This window comes from Dipodomys spectabilis, unplaced genomic scaffold, assembly GCF_019054845.1.
Source record: "Dipodomys spectabilis isolate Male_0828 unplaced genomic scaffold, ASM1905484v1 ptg000792l, whole genome shotgun sequence".
NCBI classification, from domain to species: domain Eukaryota; kingdom Metazoa; phylum Chordata; class Mammalia; order Rodentia; family Heteromyidae; genus Dipodomys; species Dipodomys spectabilis.
In genome coordinates, this window is record NW_024871469.1 from 8,673 (window position 1) to 17,344 (window position 8,672).

Consider the following 8,672-nt stretch of genomic DNA (forward strand, 5'->3'; position numbering starts at 1 on the left):
ATTTTTGAAATGTAGAAGGCATGTATATTTCCAAAGGCAATGTTACCCATATTTCCAGTTTCCTATTTTGTCATGTAGTTTATTAATTTTGTATTTTGTCCAAATTATAGCTTACTATATATTACTTGTGCTATAAGAAATGGAATACAAATTCAATTCTTGTGTTTGTTTCCATTCATTTGTATTTATCATAAAGTTGTTGTGCAAAGAGGTTTCAATTCAATTAGTTTATTAATATAATGCATCTTGATTAGTGTTACATTGATCTACCCCATCTTTCCCAACACTACCCATCCTCCAAGTTACCTGGTTCCATTTTTACATATGTATCATTAATATTATGATTGTATTTGCTATCCCTTCCTGTTTTAATTAATCTGCCCCATCTTAAACCTCTTCCCCAGCTGAACATGATTTCCTTTCTGCTACTTACTTTCTTGAACTCTTCATTCTTGGTTAGTTAGTCAGAGAACCACCATCACTGTAATATTCCCATAAGCATACCGAATATTGGGCTTTTAAAGTTTATTTTGATTTCAACTTGTACATAGGAGTTGACATTCAATACATGAGTACATGAGTACATTGAATCTTGATCAATGTCACCTCTTTCATAATTTTCCCCAGTGCTCTCACTACCACCTTTTCCTCAATTTCTTCATTTGGTGGGATATGCATTAAGTTAGATCATTGCATTTATCCCCACTTTATTCCTTCATATATATATTTCTCCCTACCTTGATCCCAGCCCTACCTCTGAGTACTTGATTCCTGGTGTTTATTTTGTTGGAAGGTTAGTTAGCTAGTCTAAGGAATTACATTATTTAAATTCTTCTCTGAACCAACCATATTTCAGTTCATAACTAGGTGTATACTTGGATTCCACCCCAAAGTGTGCATAGTGTATGGATCCTGATCATGTCTACCTTCCTATATAACAGAAAACATATCTCCCTGGGTTTGACTTTCTTCCCATATTTCACTTAACATGATTTCCCCCAATTTCTTTCTTTTCTTTGCAAATGATGCATTATCATTCTTTCTAATGGATAAAAATTCCACTGTGCATGTTTATACACACATATGCATATTTATATGCATATAGCTATCATATTTTCCTGATCAACCTGTTTACTGAGTGGCATAGTCCATATCTAAATGCGATTTCTTGTACTATAATGCTTTTTCTTTCAATGTTTTGGGAAAAGACTTAGTATCATTTGCCTAATCTTGTGCATACAGTCTATTCTATAACAAAAATCATTCTATTAATTTCCTAATCTAGTCATTTACATTTCTATATATGCCGGCTCCTATAAATCACAGGGATTCATAATTGTGTATGATTCTGTATATAAGAGCAAGACTAAATGCTTGCTTGTATATAGTTGACACTTGAAAATAATTTATTATATAATTATATATACATACATATACATATGTAATTTACATATTGACATACATATATGTATATATACATATAGCGTGTATATATATATGTGTGTGTATATATATATATATTTATATATATATTATCTATGTGCTAGTGCTAGGACTTAAATTCAGGACCTACGTCCTTTTGCTTTTCTTTTTTGCTCAAGGTTGGCATTCTTCCATTTGAGCCACAGCTCCACCTTTAGCTTTTTGGTTCTTAGTTGAAGGTAAGGGTACCATAGTCCATTTCACCTTGTCTGTGAGTACCATGGTCCATTTTAGCTTCTCTGTCTTGAAACTATGATCCTCAACTTTCAGCCTTCTAAATAGTAAGTCAAGCACCACTAAAACCAACCCTATTCTATTTGAATTTAAAATTAATTTAAATAACAATAACTTGTAGTATTTCCTTTCTTTTCTTTCTTTTTTATTTTTATTGTGAAAATACTGTACAGAGGGTGTTACAATTACATGGGCAAGATAATAAGTACATTTCTAATCATGCATTGTAGCCTCCTCCTTTGTTTCCCTTTCCCATCCCTTCCCATCCTCCCCTCACCCCACCCCAATCCTAGTCTCCCCACCCACCAAAGTTGTAAAGTTCATTTTTCCACATAACTACTTGTACATCTCATTGTTGCAATGAATCCACCTGTATACCTATTTAAACGATTTATTTTTTCCCTTCCCCTCCACAAATTATACCAACCTCAAATACAGTGAAAACAGGGGTTATACCATGAGGGAGGGACATACAAAGCAAGAAAGAAATAATCTTATAAATGTGTTAGAAACAATCACCTGAAAGAAAAAACATTTGAATACATATCTTAGGGTTCATTTCCCTAACATCAACTTATCTGAACTTTTCTGCTTGACTCAGACATATACATTTTCAAATAAATGTCTTTTCATTTAATTACACTGCTTAATATTTTTTTCTTATTCCAACTCACCTACCAAGAAAGAAAAGGAAAAATTGAAAACTAAAGAACCTCTGAATTTAACAATTCTCAAGCCTGCCAACCACAGTTTCTTTGCTGGGAAATAGAACAGGATGATGTTTTCTACAAGCAAAGCAGCAGAAAATGCTCTTTACTGAAGTAGCTGCAAATCTGATAAGGATGAGGACAAGCAAATTTATTCAGTAAGTATTACAATGTGTTTGCTGTGGTAGGCTGACTCTAGTGGATAAGTTTAGCCTATCTTAGAGGATGTTCATAATCATGTGGAGAATAATCAAAGGTGAATATGTAATTAGAGAGGTGTGATTTCTGCAAGATGAATGTTTATATTGTAGTTTGTATACTGTTGAAAATGAGATGGTTAAGATAGGGATGTTTATGTAATTTTTCTGCTTGTAAGACAAGGAATTATACTAGCAATACCTTTGAAAATTGATAGTAAAGTAAGGGTCCTTACAGTTTCTGTTGCAAAATAAAGTTTTACCCAATAAGTAGTTGTTTATTCTGAATTGGTTTAGAAATGAAATATCAAAATATTATTGAACACTCAATAATAATGACTTAAGAACATGCCACGGATAATCACAGCTACTTAGGAGGTAGAGATCTGAAGATAGCTCTTTGAAGCTAGCCCAAACAGAAAATAACTCTGAGACTCATACAGACAATTAGCCAAGGAAAAAGTATGAAGTTGTCCTGGGGTTCAAGTTGTAAACTGCTAGCACTGAGCAAAATGGCTCAAGGAAAACACCAGGCCATAGTTCAAACCTCAGTACTGGCACAAAAATAACTTATGCACCTAAAACCTAGAAATGTTTATTTAAATAAAGTCATTCCTTGTATCCTTCACAGTATAATAATAAAACCAATTTTATACATATATAATTTATAGTCGTAATAGAATATCAGTAATTATACTATACATATATCATTTATATATTATAATAACATTACATATATTATACATACATTATAGTAATAACAATACTATCCATTAAATTGATACATGTTTTAGAACAGTAAGTAGATTTTTTTAGTACAACAAATTACCTATTCACAAAAAATATTCCTTTTGGATTATATATCACTAACAAACTATCTATGTGCATTCAAGGTACTTAATGATAAAAGCCTGTGTTCATAAGCATAGGTGTCGTTGACATGGATTTGTTACTCCTTAAACTATTACACCAATTACTTCCACAAACAGTGAAAGCTGTATGATGTTCATTCAGCTATATCGTTAGAAATTAAACTGATCTTTATTTGATACAAAGATTATTTGATACAAAGTCATTACCCATGCCCTTTTCATTTAAAAATATTTATATTCTGTAGCAATTTTGTTGCCATTATAACCATAATGAAGAAGATACTGTGGATTCATCTACTCCATAGTTCTTAAAAGGTAATGAATGTGACATTTACAAAATATCCTCAGATATGCCTGGTGGAAAACTGGATATGAATTATAGGTCTACATCTGGTCAGTCTTAGGTACTTGAGAAATTTGCTTGGCCTTGTTGGCTAGGTCTTTTTTAGTGATATATTGAATTCCTTTCCTAAATTGCAGAACTGTCATGAGCACTAAAACTACTCTAGTGCAGGTGCAGTGCTTGCAATGGTGCTTGGAATAGGTCCCAGATAAATCTGCTTCTCTCACCATGGTCACAGCATCCTTTCTGAAGGCCTTCAGAAATATTTACCTAATTGATGGTAATATCTGTGAAAATTTGTCTTTACTAAAAAAATAAATGTTCTATTCTTCACATGAAACAATGAAAGTAATGTTGGGGCTGTCCTGTGGCTTTTATTCTAAAGGAGTTTTGCCTAAATTTATTTATTATATTAGTGGTACCAGTAGCACTCTTTAGTGCTGCCCTTCATGTTTCTAGTCTGTGTTCCATCTGGAATACAATTGTAACTTAGTTTATAATCTTTGTTACCAGAATAAAAAAATACAAGTGTCTTTCCAATAACAAGACAATTTAGGCAAACATTGCATATTATATGCTTAATACTTTCCTGAAACATATTTCTAATTTCTTTTAGACCCATAAAGGAGAGCTCAGAACAGGGAAAGAGCATTGTAAGGAATAATAAAAAGTACTATTATGGTGGTCTTAATGGCAAAGTGTAAGGAATATATAACAAAACTGATGGTAGGTTAATTTGCTCTTTTTGCTATTCTCTCCCCCTTTTTTGTAGAAAGGTTCTCACTATGAAGTGACAAATGATCTACACCTTTCAAGCCTTGTATCAGTGACAGAAGAGATGGGATTAAGGATATGTGCTGCCATGACTGCTTTTAAAGAAGTTCACAATAAAGCAATACTAACACATATAAAGAAACTTTTGTGAGTGATGTGTATTCACTTCCTCAATTGCCAAAATTAAATTCATATGTCAAAACATCAAATTATTTACATTACAATATATGCAGTTCAACTTGAATCACTAACCCCTCCACAAATCAAATGCAAACTAAAAGCTCGATCTCAAAAACCAACATCTAATCAGTATCTGAAATACAAGAAGATAAACAAAAAACATAAAGGAGTGAGACCTTTCACACTAGTAAGAGCATTGATAGCTGGATTTTAAACCAGGGCTTGAAATGATCAGATGTCACTAAATATGTGATTAAATTGCAGGATTGACCTTGGTCTCAACATTGGAGGTACAATTCAAAGGCAGCTAAGGTTGCTGCAGTATTGTTGCTGCAGATTCAGTGTGACCCTCCCTAATAATGGTAGTGTACAGAGTCGAAGCTAAGTCAGTAAAAGGTATAGGAAGTATTCTCCACTGAGAAAAATTGCAGGGGGGATCCTCCCTCTTGCGTTGAGAATGTACAGCTCATCTCATTTTACTTTAGGCTCTAGCATATTTCTGATCTGAAGACAATTATAACATATCTGTGTGCAATGAGTGTGAGCAGTGAGCAGTGTAGGTGAGTATTACTCTAATACACATAAAAACCTTAGAGGTATGGGATGACCCGACCCTCAAACTTCATTCTATGTTGTTGAGTTTCATGGAGAAATATTAATAATTAACCAATTCAGATTAATCTAAGTCTGATTCAGGCAACTGAGTTAAGACTTTAGGGTCATTCACTCCAGTCATGTAGTTTGTGTCCTATGAAATAAATCATATTATTTCACAATGTATATATGTTTGTGAAAATTTATGCAAAACCACACACCAAATATATAAAAGGGACACCTATCCATCTCTTATATTAGCAGAAGTAACAATATTCCAGAAATGTACTTCCTTGCTAGTGTATCACAGGATGACTGCTTTGGTGTTTTTCCAGATGCTCATATAATTTTATGTATCATCTTTGGGAAAAAGCGTATCAACAGTTTGTTTAGAGGTGTTCATATCAGTAATGTTGAGGATCTTCTTTGGAAAAAGAAAAGTTGGGAAAGTGTGTTTCCACAGTTTGTTTTGAGGTGTTCCGAATATCAGTACTGTCACTAACTGCAACAATAGAACAGCACAGATGATGGGATACCTGGACAAAGAACTGAGAAATCACAGAGAGGGATAGGAAAGAAGACACCTGGGGATCAGAAGGCTCATTGTTCTGGATCTCAAAAAACTTCTTAATATGCCTTATATTCATTTTATTACAGGGTTTTGGTCAGTGGTTACAGGTATGTGCACAAACTACGGCAGAATCTAGTCATTAACATGAGGTATTGTTTGTATACATAGTTGTCACTATGTATGTAACTCCCTTACTGTTAGGGTGCAGAAGGGAGCAATAATCATATCAACCATAACACAGACAACAATATTATCTCCATGGCCTTAATCTTTTAGTGTCCTAACAGCTCTAACTTAAATAAATTTAAGGCAAAAAATTATGTGTCTGTCTTCACTTGACTGTTTGACCCTTCCAGGGCATAGTTTTCATTCTTCTGAGTGCTGTTTGAGATGGCATTTCGATCTCTTATCCCTTTCTAGGTCTCATGACTCAACTGTAGAAATCCTCACATGTATGCTTACAGATGTATTATTTTGAAAATGATATTTTTATAGAATAGATTCACTTTATAAGCTTAATATTCCCTTTCTCTCCCTCTGCCTCTCTCTCCCTCTCCCTCTTCCTTTCCTTCTCTCTCTCCTTCCCCCTCCCTCTATTCTCTGTAGTAACGAGAGACTCCAAGCCTCAAATCTGTGTGTGTGTGTGTGTGTGTGTGTGTGTGTCTGTGTGTGTGTGTAGTAATGAGATTAGACTCCAAACCTCAAACTCTTGCTTGTTTTATCACTCATGACTGAAGCTATACTACTTGAGCCAAGGTTTCACTCTGCCTTTGTCTGCACAAGTGAACATAAATATTTCATGGATTGCTACTGCAAAAGGCTGTGAACTTTTATCTTTCAATCTTAGCCTCCTGTTTATATAGGAATATTGATGGGATACTGGCATCCATCTTTATTTTCAAGTGTTTTTGTTTTGTTTTGTTTCTTGCTGTTGTCTTTGTTCATTCAAAATCTGTAAGGAAAGCAAATTATTCATAAACAGCACTCTTCAAATAAAATACGTATTGTTGAAAGATTACCTTAATTATGTTACTCTTCTGCATGACTTTTATTACTTGGTATGTACATTACTTAATTTGATTTCTTGAATTCTTTTTTTTCACACAGTAGAGTCATATATATATATATATATATATATATAATTTTCCTTGTCTTGGTTTATAATGTGTTAGTTTTTTCACAGCAGTTTATTAAAGGTTATCTCTGTACTACTGAAGCAAGACCTTTATGATTATTCAATATCCTGTAATTCATAAGTTCATCTCTTCTTGTGGCACCATGTGTGTACCAGGTAGTTTCCTGTAATCACTCCACATGTTTTAGAAGTCACTGCCAGACACTTTTCTGACCATATATGAGTTCACTGTTCTGCCAAATATGCAAGGGCATCCTTTGTAATTCTCCTTGGATTTTCATTGTTGTAAGTCCTATGATGGTCATGTTGATTTTCTCCCCTGTTGCTTTCATCACTGTATTTTGGGAACTAGTGATATATACTATTTTACTTCACTCCATTCTCCTTGTGACTTGGCCTGTACCCCTCTCACAGCAGAAGGCCAGATATTGGGAATATTAAATTTAGTCTTTATTTCATAAATATATCTTTACTTTCTAGCAATACATTCATTGAGTTCATTCTGTACATTTTAATATCTTGATAATGATTACTGTATTTTCGCTGCTTTGCCTGTTATTTGCCTTCAGGGAAGAACATATCTCAGTGACTGTACCCTAGGTAAATGAAGGGTCTCAATCATGCCTCAGTAGATGTTGTTCATTGGATAATGTTTACATTATGGTCTGCTTGCCTGATTTCTTTACATTATTTTTCAATATAGACCTTTCTTCTGGAAAATATTTGTGGGCCTCATGAAGATCAATTCCTAGTGGAAGCAGTCATTAATTTTATTCCAAAATCATTTTATGGTGCCCTCTGAGTTTCTTCAGGGTCTGTATAGTAGTGCTTTATATTCTTGGATACGTTTTAAGTATTGATGCATCCAATGATAATTGCTCAAGTCACCATTGGGATGATTGAAAAGCAAACCATACTGCAAGCTCACCATATGACAATTTTCTAGTTTTAAATTCTTTTAGATTAGAATTAATGCTGGAAGATTGAACATTCTGTATATTTTATATTTTGCTAAGTATTTAGTTTTAGTTTAGGTTCCAATATAGAAGCATAAATTTAAATCATTACTATTTACTTGATTTTAGTATTTCTAAAATATTCAGAGGAAAAATTCTATTAATTCATAATTTGAGGACAATAGATTGTCCATTATGACTAAATGAGACAGTTTATAGTTTTTGTGTTCCAAAGGTGGTGGTGGGGAATCAAGTCCAGTGCTTCATATGTCTTAATCTACTTTGTTCCCCTGAGCCTGATGTGATCTGTGGTTTTATTAGAAAAAGTTCACTAGGAAGGAATTACTTGGTTAGTTTATCCAGTATCTCTCTCATACATAAAAGTAATTTAATTCTACACTGACAGAAAATGGTAGTCTTATGTTGCATTTATTAGTAGTAACTATTTTTTTCTAGCCCTTCTCTTCACTTTCAATGCATTACCGGTTTCCTAGCGTCCCCTCCCAGGAAACTTGACTTGATCCACTGGAAACACCCTTCCATTCATCTTCTTCCTTAGAAAGCCCACCCTTATCTAACCTACTCTCTGGTAGTCCTTTTATGAATTCTCAAAGCCCTGACTGCAAC